The sequence below is a fragment of the Amblyomma mixtum genome, chromosome 10 (genome assembly GCF_055824585.1).
Source record: "Amblyomma mixtum isolate Tamu chromosome 10, ASM5582458v1, whole genome shotgun sequence".
Taxonomy (NCBI): domain Eukaryota; kingdom Metazoa; phylum Arthropoda; class Arachnida; order Ixodida; family Ixodidae; genus Amblyomma; species Amblyomma mixtum.
In genome coordinates, this window is record NC_143021.1 from 92,203,616 (window position 1) to 92,217,372 (window position 13,757).

The window sequence follows — 13,757 nt, forward strand, 5'->3', positions numbered from 1 at the left end:
CGTTTCCTTTTGCAACACAGTTTTGGCGGGAGCGTTTTCCCACCTTTGATGGTGTCTACGCGCTGCGGCGACGCCGAGCTTTTGTTGCGCTTGCGGGTGCAACAACCGAGGAGGCAGTGGGAAAGGTTTTTCGTCACTCCGTCCGCAAAAAGCACTGCAGCTCGCCGAAAGGTTTTGCTGCATAGGATCGGCCAGGAAAGCATTGATAATGAGCTGGATCCGTCTTTACGATGCGAGTGCCGCTCTTCAGTTGTCAGTCGCGTCTTTTTCTCCGGAGGATTTGGTGTGAAGCGCGAGCGACTGCAGTCTTTCTTCGCACTTACTGCCGTCTGTCATGGTTGTAGATGGATTCGTTCGCTCGCGGGCTACGAAAGCCTTACTTTTCGTTGTCTTAGCCCCGCCGTTCACGCTGCTGGCTCTGCAGGCGTAGCTTTGATGTAGCGCGCGTTACGTGGCGTATTCGTGGTTGATGTCGGACTCGTTCGCGGGCTCGAATGAGTGCGACTTGCATTATGCATTGTGTAGAGCATAGGCCACTGAACGTTCATGCCGCGTACAATACATCAAAAGCGAGTAGATAATTTATAATACATTTTCAAAAACTGCTGCTCCCGAGCCTCGCGGCGACCAGCGGCGGTGAACTTCCGCCCGAATCTGTACTCATTACGTCATTTTAGTACTCTTTACGTCACCAGCGCAGGGCTATCATTGGTTCGCGGTGCCAACGTGAAATCGCACATTTAACAAACTAAAAGCTCTAGATACGTCACATTCTTACTCTTTACGGAAGCATTTCGCATTTCAGCAAGGAGAGTTGTCGTTTATATGCATGTTTACGCGGTTATTGTGTGTTGGGTGTGAGAAATTAGTACTGCACTTCCGGTTTACAATGTTTTCGTCTGCTCGTACCGCTTGTGTCACTCCGCCGGCGCCGCCGTCGAACCGAATCGAGGCGCGATTTGGAGTCAACGCACTACTGATTTCTGTCGCGACCTCCGTCACATGCGCAATCAAACTGGACCGGCCGTGCTGTGTCGTTGGTTGCAAAGCCAGGGTTCGGCAAGATGTTGCACTTCGGCACTGTCTGCCGAAAGATGGAAGTGAGCGAGCTGTCGTCGTCGTCAGGATTCAGCGCCGGATTTCTGAACGGCGTGTCCTTAAAAACTTGGCCGGCGCGCCGCACCGATCGTCGCTTGCGAAATGCCGCCCCACTACAAGCAGGGACACACGGAGCGGTGAGCATCGCTGCGCCCCAAGCTCCGCTCACAACCGGTGTCGCACTTCGCCGCCGTGCAGCAATGCCTGAGCGCTGCTTGGGATGGTGTACAAATATCACAAGACAAGATCGCCTTGTTATCAGAAATACTGCTCGAGCAGCGACAAAGCATGCCTGCTTATGTTGCGAGCTTTCGGCAATAACACCGCTCGCGGCCGCTCCGAGCGACGAGCTCTGCTGCTGCCTGGCTGCCGTGGTCGTCGCTAGGCCTATTGCCTCTTTGGCATCGAAGCCGCAGCGGCCGGCGCTTCGGAAGTCGCCTGAGCTATAATAAAAGGCTTACTCTACACATCGCTTTGCAGTCAACAGCACCATCTCACAATAAAATAATAGTATGGTCACTTTCCGCGACTCTTTCAGAAGCGCAGCGAGCGGGCGCCAGGCCAGCCGGACCCCACGTTGGGCCAGCGGCCTGTGAGACGGTTGTGGCAAGAATTTTGCTCGTATCACAGTTGTTACCTTTACCAGCAGCTCAGTATTGGTCAGCGATCCTCAAAAATGACACATTTTTCACATTTCTTATTCCAGGGTTTATTATTTACGTCAAGAACACACTTTAGCTCGTTTTTATGACGCAGGCAGACGGGATCCAGGCTGGCCGGCCGACCGGCATGCTCGGCGTACCTCACGTTCGCACAAGAAAATACAAAACAGCCATGATACCAGACAGGATGCTTCCTTAGATTCGAGCAACGACAATACGCCTGTGCAAAAGTGGATCTTTCGGCAACGACACCGCCTGCGGCAACGCCGCGCGGCGAACTGCGCTGGTCCCAGGTTGCCCTAGTCGTCGCTAGGCTATCTGGTTTTGCATCGAAGCCGCAGCTAACGGCGCTTCAGAAGTCGCCTGCGCTATAATAAACGGCCTACTATTCACAACGCTTCACTGCGAACTCGTCCCATAATAAAAGATACGTTCGATTTCCACGACGCCTTCAGCAACGGAGCTAGAAGATGGCAGGCGAACCGCATCTAGTAGCAGCAGCACCAAAGCGACTGTGGGATGAAATTTGCTTGTATCGCAGTCATCACTTTTACCAGCAACTCGATATTGGCCAACGATCGTCAGAAATTATGCATTTTTGACATGCATCTATCCAGGGGCTTGCTATGGACGAGAACTAACAATACTAGCGCGTTTTTCAGTCGCCGGCGGCCGGCATCAAGACTGGCAGGCCGGCCTGGCGTGGCTCGGCCCCGAGCGCCATGAGGAGCGTGCTGTACGGCATCACGACGCTGCCGCTCTCCGCGCTCGTATTGGCTCCCTCTTCCCGTCGTTGCGTTTTCCGCGCGCGGCTCGTCGTTGACATCCAGCAGGTTGGACGCAGGCGACGAGCCGCGATCGGTCGTTACGACGTCGTTCACAACGGCGCGCCGCAGCGAATCGCACACACTTTTCGCACATGTGTCCCCGCCTTAAGGCTGAAATCCCATTTCGGCACTCATCCGCAAAAGTCGTTCCTTCAGCTCAAGGTCCATAGTACGAGAGAAGCCGCAGCGACGGTTGCGATACACGGGTGAACACAGCAGACAGCGGGAAAGCGAGCGAGCGAGCGAAAGAGCGCGTCAACCGGAAGTAAACAAACCGATCTCGTCAATGACGTATTTGTGGGCGGAGCATGGTCCCGGCCTGTAATCTTTACTTTTTTATGGTTCGCTCCGGTCTACGAGTTGAGAGGGAAAAAGGCTGGTGGTCATTTTTAATAGCCATTATCTCTGGTTCCACACAAGGTAGATCAAAAAGTTTTGCTGTAGGATGATGGATCGTTCAGTGGCTATCAATACATCGACTTCTCTTTGGCTACATGGACACCGTTTCAGGGACCCTTTAACGCTGCTCGCGCAGCAGGTCTAGCTAGCTTTCATGTTGCGCGCATCGCTGGACGTATTTGTTTTGTTGCACTTGGACTCCTTCGCGCACAAACTCGATTCCGAAGGGGCGGTTCTTGCAGTTGAAGCCCCCGCTGTTCATGCTGCTCGCGGTGCAGGACTAGCATTCATGCTGCGCGCACTGCTGACCGTATTTGTTCTGGCAGGGTTCATACCAAAATCGGTCGTTACTGTGCCCAGGAATAGCTACCGAAATATATCGCTTGAATACTCGATATCTGCTTAGATAATACTTGAGAATGCATGCAAGGACCTCCGTCAAACATAGTTGCATACATTTTTTTGTGTTTTCAACTTTCGCGTGAAGCAACTTCCTAAACAGACAACGTTTTGCTTCGAACTGGACTGAGTGAATTCGAGTTTGTTTTTCAGCTGAAATTTTTTGCGCTGCTTCGACCGAAAGCGATTAATGAACTGCGGCAGTCCAGACTGCTGCGCATTATGCATGGCAATAACATAATTGAAGACAGTGTCCTCTTATAAGCCATTATTGCTTATGCTGACCCAAGATGACAATCACTTAAACAAGCATTAGAGTGGGTCGTAAAGCGCTGTAGCTGCACGCGATGTAGCGGTCAAAAGCCTGTTTTCATTGCTGTTACTCAACCCAAACATTGACCCTACATCCAAATTCTGCTCGTCACAACCGTGTAACAGTGCGCAACTAGGGCATCGTATTCACCTAGGTATTTACAAACAAACAGTAAGAGACTACCGTCAGTCGGTTCCTTTTAACGTTAGCCTGCGAAGTGTCCGAGATATATAGTAACTCCGAAATAACCGATAAGCTTTCCTGCAATAAAAAAAAATTTACAACTTAGGTAAGTAGGAATCTACGCAGAGCCGATTGCACGAGCAAACGCGCTTTTGAGAGAATATAGTATGGCAGCATTACACCGCCATCCTATCACTAAGCAGTAATATGTAACATTTTAGGCCCTTTACACCACCGATCGCTTTTCACTTCCTTATAAGAATCTGCAGATTAAACCCAACACAACACACACCGCCATTCATTCATATAAAGCCTAGGCCCCAGGTCTATTCGTACATCGTACCACTTGCCATTGGCGGAGTTAATTTTTGATTAAGATTTGGCAAAAGACGCCGGTCGAAAAACAATATTCCGAGGGTGTTCACTGCTGTGCCGCGAGCTCGCTCGCGCATGCTATTTCCACCGTGTGCACCACACTCAAAGCGATCGCAGTTCAAAAAGTTCCGATACAGCAGCGCAGCATAGGTCAGGGCAGTTGTTTGAGTAACTAATTTTTTAATCTCCCACGCCATGATCTCATTTCGAGCGAAGACAAGGCAGAAAACGCACACGCGGTCTACTGCGCGCCAAAGGGCGACCGTTGGGAGCGTCTGCTAGCTTCACCCGTCCTAGGTGCTGCCACCGTCGGCGCCCGGGAGAAGCCGAGAGAAGGAGCGCCGGCATAGGAAGAGGGACCAGATGTTGTTACTTTTAGATTATTGAGGGGCTTTATAGCTGCCGGGTACGTGGTGCCATCTGGCGCCGTCAAGGCGATTTTTGCACGCGCAATGGTTGCGCGCGGGCTCCCGGCACTCCAGTACCGGTAGCACGCTAGAGGCGTCCACTGTCTCCCGTACCATGGCGCTCATCGATTCTCTGGGATCCTTTACTCAGCTCAGGAAATACTCAGCTTGCTTGACGGAGCCTCTCTTCTCGCCTTTGCCCAAGCAGCCCCCAGCCTCAAGTACGTGGCACTGCAGGCAAGACTTGTCCGCGCGTTAACGTTCAACAGTTACGCGGACGAGATAACACTGGTCGAATTCCCTCGACGGCTGCTTTCGTGCCATGTGCAAACACTGCATTTCTCAAGCTGCCTAGCTCTCCCCCAGTGTACGTTTCTTGACTTTGCGTATACCTGCAGAAATCTCCAAGAGTTGGACATTGTCGGCTGCGTCGTCGAGCCCATGAAGTTGTTTCGTTTGCTCCTGAACCTGAAAAAACTGAAGAAGGTAGCGTGGACTGTTCACGAAGAGCGCCACTACGAATCGTGGTTGGACAATGCCGTTTTGGAGGTGACCGTCTCTTCAGAGTCGCGAGAAATCGAACTGGAAGAATGTACATCGAGGTGGTAGCCACACACCAAACGTTGCTTTGTTGAAACTAATCCTCCACAAATGTGGCAAGCTGCAGTGCCTCCATGTTCACGCTGTCCGCAAAGAAGTGGAAGGAAATCCGGGCGCATAGCGTGCAGGGAGCTCATGCTTGTGCGACCGGGAATGGCAGGGTTTTCGTACACATGGGAAGTGGGTTTGGCGCCGGCAGTGCTGCGCACTGCCGGGTCCTGGATGTCCTACTCGATTATGCAGAGCTTCGAAGTAATTGATGGCACCCCCTACTACGTCCTGAAGTCGCCAGAAAATTGAGTTTGTCTGCTTTTCCCCACCTTTACACAATGACCGTCCGCCTCCAAACATCGCGAGTGTCGTCGTGTTCGTAGAAGTCGGCGCGGAAGGACCCAGCAACCTTCTCCCAAGCCGTCTCGACGCCTGAACATTGGAAAGACGTCAGGTCAGTCTCGCTTGCTCTTTTCTCAATCTTCGGTAAAAACCGAAGACTGAGCGCCAGTTATTCACACATGGAGCCGTTACAGCTATTCTTGGCTACTTGCCTGTCCGGCGTGACCGAGCTTAACCTAATGAACTTTCATTTTGCTTGTGACTTGGCCGGCTTGATCGACCTGGGATCAGCGCTGCCCAGTCTGCGGGCGTTGGTGCTCACTGCCTGCGCTGTAAACAATGCCGACTCACTGAAGTTCTTGGTCCGAGGTTGCCGGAATTTGGAAGAGCTGGATGTTCGTCGGGAGCGCGACTTTCCGTGCGAATACTGTTACACTACGCTGGACCTCGCCGAGGACTCTTTCGAGGTGCTGGACGGAAGAGACAATCTGAGGAAACTGAGCTTAGACGAAACGATGCATCTCAAGTCCCTAGCGTTCTTGCGACCGTGCCGCGCCGCTAAACTCAGTATGAGCCTGGACAGTCTTCCGGTGGAGATGAACAGCGGCTATCGAACACTCAGCCAAGTCCTGCGCGCGAACGTGAATCTGTGCACGCTGACTATAACTGCTCGGGGCATGCCGCTAGGTTTGAACGCCTTCGCGGGGGCACTTGCGGAGGTCGACACCTTGTGGGAACTGTACGTACTGACGGAGGCCTACACTGCCAACAGCTCGGCTGCGTTCTTCGTTTAGCTCATGAAGGACGCGCTTCCTCAGCTGCAGAGGCTGCACGTTCACTATTTGGACGTCACATCGACGCTGGAGACGATCACGTGGCTTCGTCAACGACATCCCGTCTGGACCGAACTCAACGGGAAGCAGCGGCGCTCGGAAGGAGTCTTCATGCAAAACCGGCCCTGCGCCGGTTGCTGCCAGACCACGTTCATTGGCCAGGTGAAGCCACGGAATCGTTGCTGAGGTCGTATCTGTAAGTGGGATGCAAGTCAATAACGACGCGGCAGATGGCGCTTAAAGGAGGCCCTCCAGCAAAATGGAATCGACCTATTTTCGTGACTCCGCAGTTAGTGCAGTTAAGCCGTGGCGATTCCCCATTAATCTGCCACCCCCTGCGATTTCACTTTAGCAGGTCCAAGGGGGATCGGTCAAGGGGGATAATCGGTCGACGCCATTGGGGGGCGCCTTTGAGGGGCACTTGCCTCTTCATTCTGAGTTGTATCCCAGTGACTTGTCGCGGCTTACGAACTTTTACAGGCTGCTAGGGATAAAGTCAGCATTCTCTAGTCCTAGAGTCTTGTACAAGCTCTTCCAGTCAGAAGAATAAAATAATTTCTACTCATGTACGCAGAATCTGTGTGTGTTGTGTGCAGCACTATATTTAATGCGCCGTGATTGGTGCGCTCAACACATTGTATTTGGTCTGGTTCGTCTGCTTCATGAACGAGTTGCAGAAACCTGGAAGTGAGCTTTCCTGCATCATGTCCGCTTGACTAGCGTTCGGGGCATCAGTTAGACGCAGCACTGGAGACGTGTGCAGACGGAGGAATGGCGCGAGTCTTTCCTGAACGCTTCTACAATGCGCTGCCATCCCTAATAGAGGGGAACTCAGGGTGTTTGTTACATTATGGGTTGGTAGTCACACCACAATGACCGTGCAACAGTGGTGCGCAGCGTTTTCTTTAAGTGTTGTTCGGTCGCCGAAGCGTGCTTTGTATTATTGTGGCCGCGACTTTACGTCAGCAGATATTTTTCTGGTGTACTTTCGCTTGGTTTCTTTACTCTAAAGCGGAAAAGTATGTGCAGCCATTCTGGATGACCATCGCCTTTGCGGTTTTGCTAAGCTTATTGAAAATCGTATCTAAGCGTAAAATCGTATGAAAAACGCATATTTAGAAAAGAAACGAAAACAGCGCCGCACGTCGTAAAACGGGAGAGAAGGAATCCCCGGTGAGCGACTAGCTTTGTGTGCGCGGCTGCCCGCCTCCATCACCGCGCCGAGGGATTGCGTCAGCCATGACGTCGATTGTTCTAGAATGTCATTGACGTTTCTACTCGAAAACGATGGAGAGGGCGTAGCCTTGCGTGTTCTAAGAGAGGTCCTCCCCCTCTTCAGTGGCGCGTCAGCGGCATCGCCGCACCGTGAAATTATCGGATGCTCCTCAAAGACACTCCCGGCATTTTGACCAATGGGGACGCGCGCCCGGCGCGAGAAGGAGACTGCACGCCCGATACTGTGTGTGTATGTGCGCGCTTGCCTTTTCGTGTAGAACAAACAGACGCGGACCAAGCCTATATAAGAAGGGCGTTGACCGCTGTCAGTTTAGCCCGAGCCGCCATTTAAGCTTCACGGAAGCGCGCCAGATCAACTCCCGGGATAACACCACTCGCCCAGCCACGAACCGACAAGGCAACGCGCCAGTCTGCTGAATCGCTGGTCGTCGGACTGTCTGTCGCATTGCCAGGTGAACAAATTGTGTTTTGTCTGTTTGCCTCTCTGGTGTTAGTGCAATTATTCATTTGTATTGTAATCTCCCTCGAGTGTAACTTTACACAAGTTGCATTGTTTTGCTAGTCACTTTGTATGTGCTTGTATAGTGACTGAAATCCTCTGTATAGTCTCTTTGCTCTATAAAGTTTGCTTTGTTTGAGGTACTTTGGCTCCGACCCATTCTCTGGCTTGCGACCGGCGAAAGCTGGGCATCAAACGACCAAAAACCTCTTGTCACTTGGTAACTGGTCTCCGCTGAGCTTGCCACGCTAAGTCGAGGGTATCTCCTTTGAGTCTGAGACCGCTAACCCCGCACGCTCTAAGGGTGTCTGGGAACGCGCGCGAAGTTGGGTGACAACCATGTCTTCCACGCCGTCTTAGAGGCACCCACAAATGCGCTTTTTTTGCAGCACGCTGCACCTGCAGGTTATTCAAGTGAGGTAGACTTCGAACGCCATGTGTTGTAAGCGAGTAGTAGGTATTTTAAAGACTAGACATTTTGACGGGTAGAGAGAGATTCAACTTCCAAGAAGACCCTCGCAACCGAAATCAGTTGCTGGAAAAGACTGCTTCTCGAGTCTTCACACATTCAATACACTCTGAACAGTGTAAACCGCTCACGAAGCAATCTCTTCGCTCCGCGCAGCTCGCAGAAAGAAAAGAAAAAAAAAGACACCTGCAGTCACCCCAGCATATCATTCGGAAACTGGCACCGTTACTCACAGCCTACAAGTTTGAAGAGCTTTGGACCGTTTCTCTCTTTCTCTGCCCCCCCCCCCCCCACTTTTCCCACACCATTCACAACGCCACATTCCGTCCCCATACTTCTCTCTCGTCCCCACCATGTACTGCAAACCAAACTGGCTCCGGCAGCCGAACTCTGTAGCCGCCGAACCGCCGCGGCTGGTCCCAGGTGTCATTTGTACAGGGTGACCGAAAAATACTGTAACTTGCATTGAATTTCATGTTATTTATTATTGTTTGTATTTTTGAGCATCGACAGTGATTTGTTCATGTCACTTGTGTTTTTCTAAAATAGAACTACTATTTTTACTGCCATTGGTGCAGTATTTTCCAGGAAAAATGGTCTCTGAAGAACTGCGATACTTCGTTGTTGCCCACCATTAGCTGGGGAGCCCTATTCCGAAAATTGCAAAGATGCTGAAATTGCACCGAGTCCAAGTGCATCGTGTCGTCAAACGATTCCAGGAGACAGGAGGTGTCAAGGACCGGCCACGAAGCGGAAGGCCTCGAACTGCAAGAACCAGGGAACTCAAATTGGCTGTCAGCAAGAAAGTCAAGCGAAATCCCCTGAGGAGCATGCGAAAACTCGCCCGCGAGCATGGAGTTAGCAACTCCACCATGCAATTACTTGTAAAAGAAGATCTAGGACTTCCGGTGCGCAAACGAGCAAAGGGCCAGCTGCTTATGGACCACGTGAAGGCCTCCAGATTGGAAACGTGCTGCAGAATGAAGCAGCTGAGCCGTGGCAAAGCCCTCAAACGGGTTCTCTTCACAGATGAGGAGATTTTCCCTGTTGAACCGGCCTGGAATTCACAAAACCATCGAGAATTGCTGCCAGTCGGGTCTCCTCGAAATGTTAGAGTGGAGAAAACCCATTTCCCCAAGGGCGTCATGGTTTGGGGTGGGGATTGCAGGGATGGGGAAAACCAAGCTTGTTTTTGTCCCAAACAGAGTCAAAATCAATGCCGATACCTATCGTGAGCTCATCCTGGAGGGCGCCGTCATACCCTGGGCTGAAGAAAATGCAAAAAACCTTGACTGGCAGCTGCAACAAGACTGGCCACCTGCCCACGGAGCGAAGAAAACAATCCAGTGGTCTGAGGCGAACCTCCCTGGCTTCTGGAGGAAAGATGTTTGGCCTGTAACGGCCTTTATTGACAGTTGTTAAGGCCGGTTAGAGCGGGAAAGGACAGGTCCGGTCCCAGAACAGTTCACGCTCTCGTATCGCGCCGCGCGTCCGCTCTGCTGCTTCAGCTGCCGATCGACGTCTTCTAGTCTCGCGCCTCGCGTCGGTTCCGCTGCTCAGTCTGCTGATCACCTTCCTCTTTACATTTGGCCCCGGGGGAAAAAGAGCCATCCTGGCGGCTTGGGGGGTCAACACGACGCAAGGGTCGTAGTGCGGCTTCAAACGCGAAACGTGGACGGTCTCACGCCCACGTCGTCGGAGATCGGGTTCACGGGCTCAACGATGTAAGTGACGGGAGAAGTGCGCTCAAGGACGCCGTAGGGCCCGTGGTAGTTTGGCAGCAACTTGCTAGAGAGACCTGGCGCAGCAGAAGGCACACGGAGCCAAACAAGGGATTGCGGCTGAAAAGTGTCGGTGCCATGGGAGTGGTCGAAGCGGAATTTCTGGCGCCCTTGGTTGTCGGACGTGAATGACCGGGCGAGCTGGCGGCACTCTTCAGCGTGTCTGGAGGCTTCAGATACGGTTGTGGATTCCGACGAATCAGGATGATAAGGAAGAATAGTGTCGAGCGGCGAGGATGGTTCACGGCCGTACAGAAGGAAGAATGGTGAGAAACCAGTAGTGCTCTGCGTAGCGGTGTTGTAGGCATAGGTGACGAAGGGGAGGACGACGTCCCAGTTAGAATGGTCGGCCGCCACGTACATTGACAACATGTCACCTAATGTTCGATTGAAACGTTCAGTCAAGCCGTTCGTCTGGGGATGATAGGCAGTAGTGGTGCGGCGAGTAATGTTGCATTGCTGCAGGAGAGATGAAACGACGTCTGACAGAAACATCCGCCCACGGTCGCTCAACAGTTCACGCGGTGCTCCGTGCCGAAGTATGAAATGGTGCAAGAGGAAGCCTGCAACATCCCGCGCTGTAGCAGCGGGGAGGGCGGCTGTTTCAGCGTACCGTGTCAGGTGGTCGACAGCGACGATGACCAAGCGGTTTCCTGCAGCAGTGTAGGGAAGTGGTCCATACAGGTCAATGCCAACTCAGTCAAATGGCCTGGATGGGCAAGGCAAAGGCTGCATAGGGCCGGTCGAATGATGATGATCGAGCTTGCGGCGCTGGCAATCGGGGCAGGAACGGACGAATTTTCGAACGTAGTTGTACATGCCGCGCCAGTAATAGCGGAGGCGAAGCCGGTAGTAGGTCTTGAAAGCACCGCCGTGACCAGCTTGCGGGTCGCTATGAAAGGCTGGGCATATTTCGGAGCGTAAATGGCCAGGGATCACTAGGAGCCATTTGCGGCCATCAGGGAGATAATTTCGTCGGTACAAAACCCCATCATGAATAGTGAAGTGGGTAGCCTGACGGCGGATTGCACGCGGTACCGACACGACAGAACGGTCTGAAAGATAGCGTACAAGAGAACTGATCCAAGGGTCCTTGGACTGCTCGTTGGGCATATCGTCCAATGACAAGGAGGCGCAGTCGATGGCGGGATGAGAGGCACATTCATTGGCTACAGGTGAACGAGACAAAGCGTCGGCGTCGTTACGCTTCCTGCCAGAGCGATAGATCACACGAATATCGTACTCTTGAAGGCGTAAGGCCCACCGGGCGAGGCGGCCATTTGGGTCTTTTAGGGAGGACAACCAAAACAGAGAATGATGGTCCATGACGACCGCGAAAGGCCGGCCGTATACGTAAGGCCGAAATTTCCCGATCGCCCAAACGATTGCCAAGCACTCTTTTTCAGTGACTGGGTAGTTTTGCTCTGGCTTCGTCAGGGTGCGGCTCGCGTATGAAACAACATACTCCGCATACCCCGGTTTGCGTTGAGCAAGAACAGCACCGATAACAACGCCACTGTCATCTGTGTGGATTTCAGTTGGAGAAGCAGGGTCAAAGTGGCGCAGTATGGGTGAAGAGGTAAGTAGACGGCGCAAAGTGATGAACGCTTCGTCACAGGCAGGACTCCAGCTTGATAGATCGCTACTGCCACTAAGAAGGGAAGTCAGAGGTGCGATGATAGAAGCGAAATTTCGGATAAAGCGTCGAAAGTAAGAGCATAAGCCGATGAAACTGCGAAGTTCCTGCATCGTAGAGGGCTTCGGGAACTCAGAGACAGCACGAAGCTTTGCTGGGTCAGGAAGGACACCCTGTTTTGACACGACGTGGCCCAAAATCGTCAACTGGCGAGCGGCGAAACGACATTTCTTTAGTAGTAGTAGTAGTAGTAGTAAAATACTGTTGCGGGAAAGAATATATTTACAGATATTTACAAATAGACAAGAACAGCTGCGAGCGGCACCGAGAACACAGTCCGAACTTCGTTGTCCTCTTCTACTCTTCCCACTCGTGCCATCGCTCTTTGTCGTCGTCGTCTACCCGCATCAGGACCCCCGGCTGCTGAAACGCCGTCTCGGCGTTAGGGCGGCGACGTATGGGCGTCGTGATAAGGTTTAAGGCGACAGACGTGGACGATGTCGGTGGTGGCGCCAGAGGACGATGGCGAGGTTTCAAGGGGAGCAATTTCATAGTTCACGTCGGTAACACGGCGCACGACACGGTAAGGGCCACGGTAGTGCGAAAGGAGCTTCTCGGAGAGACCGACGCTGCGAGAGGGCGTCCAGAGAAGGACGAGTGATCCCGGGGTAAATTCGACGGCCTGGTGACGGCGGTCGTAGGCTGACTTCTGAGCAACTTGAGAGGCTTGGAGCCTACTACGTGCTATTTGGCGCGCCAGCGTGGCCTGGGAGATGGCGTCCCGAGCGTAAGCAGAGGTGGGGGCTGAAGAAGGCGGCAAGAGTGTGTCCAAAGGCAAGGTGGGATGCCTACCAAACAAAAGGTAGAAAGGCGAATAGCCTGTTCTGTCATGAAGGGAAGAGTTATATGCAAATGTCACATAAGGCAAGGCTGCGTCCCAATCTCGGTGGTCTGGCGATACGTACATGGCTAACATGTCGGTGAGCGTGCGGTTGAACCTTTCCGTAAGCCCATTGGTTTGTGGGTGGTAAGCTGTCGCGACCTGGTGCTGCGTGTCACACGAACGAAGAATGTCGTGAACTACTCTGGATAGAAAATAACGACCGCGGTCGGTGAGCAGTTGACGAGGGGCGCCGAGGTGAAGGATGACGTCTTGCAGAAGAAAATCGGCAACATCGGTAGCGCAGCTGGACGGCAAAGCACGCGTGATGGCGTACCGAGTCGTATAATCAGTTGCGACAGCGATCCATTTGTTGCCGGAGAGGGACGTCGGAAAAGGGCCAAGAAGGTCGAGGCCAACACGGTGAAAAGGTTCCGGAGGTATGTCGATGGGTTGCAGAAGACCGGCAGGCAAAGTGGAGGGCCTTTTCCGACGTTGACACAGGTCGCAAGCGGCCACGTAACGCTTGACGGAACGATAGAGACCAGGCCAAAAGAAGCGATGCCGCACCCGAGCGTACGTGCGGGACACGCCAAGGTGACCGGCTGTCGGCAGGTCGTGCAGTTCTTCAAGGACAGAAGAGCGTAGATGTTAGGGTATCACGAGCAGGAGCGGAGGGCCATCGGAGCGTAGGTTTCGGCGATACAAAATGCCGTTCTGGAGCACATAAAGGTTCAGAGACGGAGATCGGTTTGCAGAACGGATGCCATCAAAGATAGGACGTAAAGATGAGTCGTGGCGCTGTTCGTTGGCAATATCGGCAAGAT

At 52.7% G+C, this 13,757-nt stretch overlaps 1 pseudogene; it reads left to right on the forward strand.

The window, feature by feature from the left end:
• The first annotated feature begins 6,393 nt into the window (after positions 1-6,393).
• The window catches only part of LOC149326425 (uncharacterized), a 38,048-nt pseudogene continuing 30,684 nt past the window's right edge, over positions 6,394-13,757 (forward strand).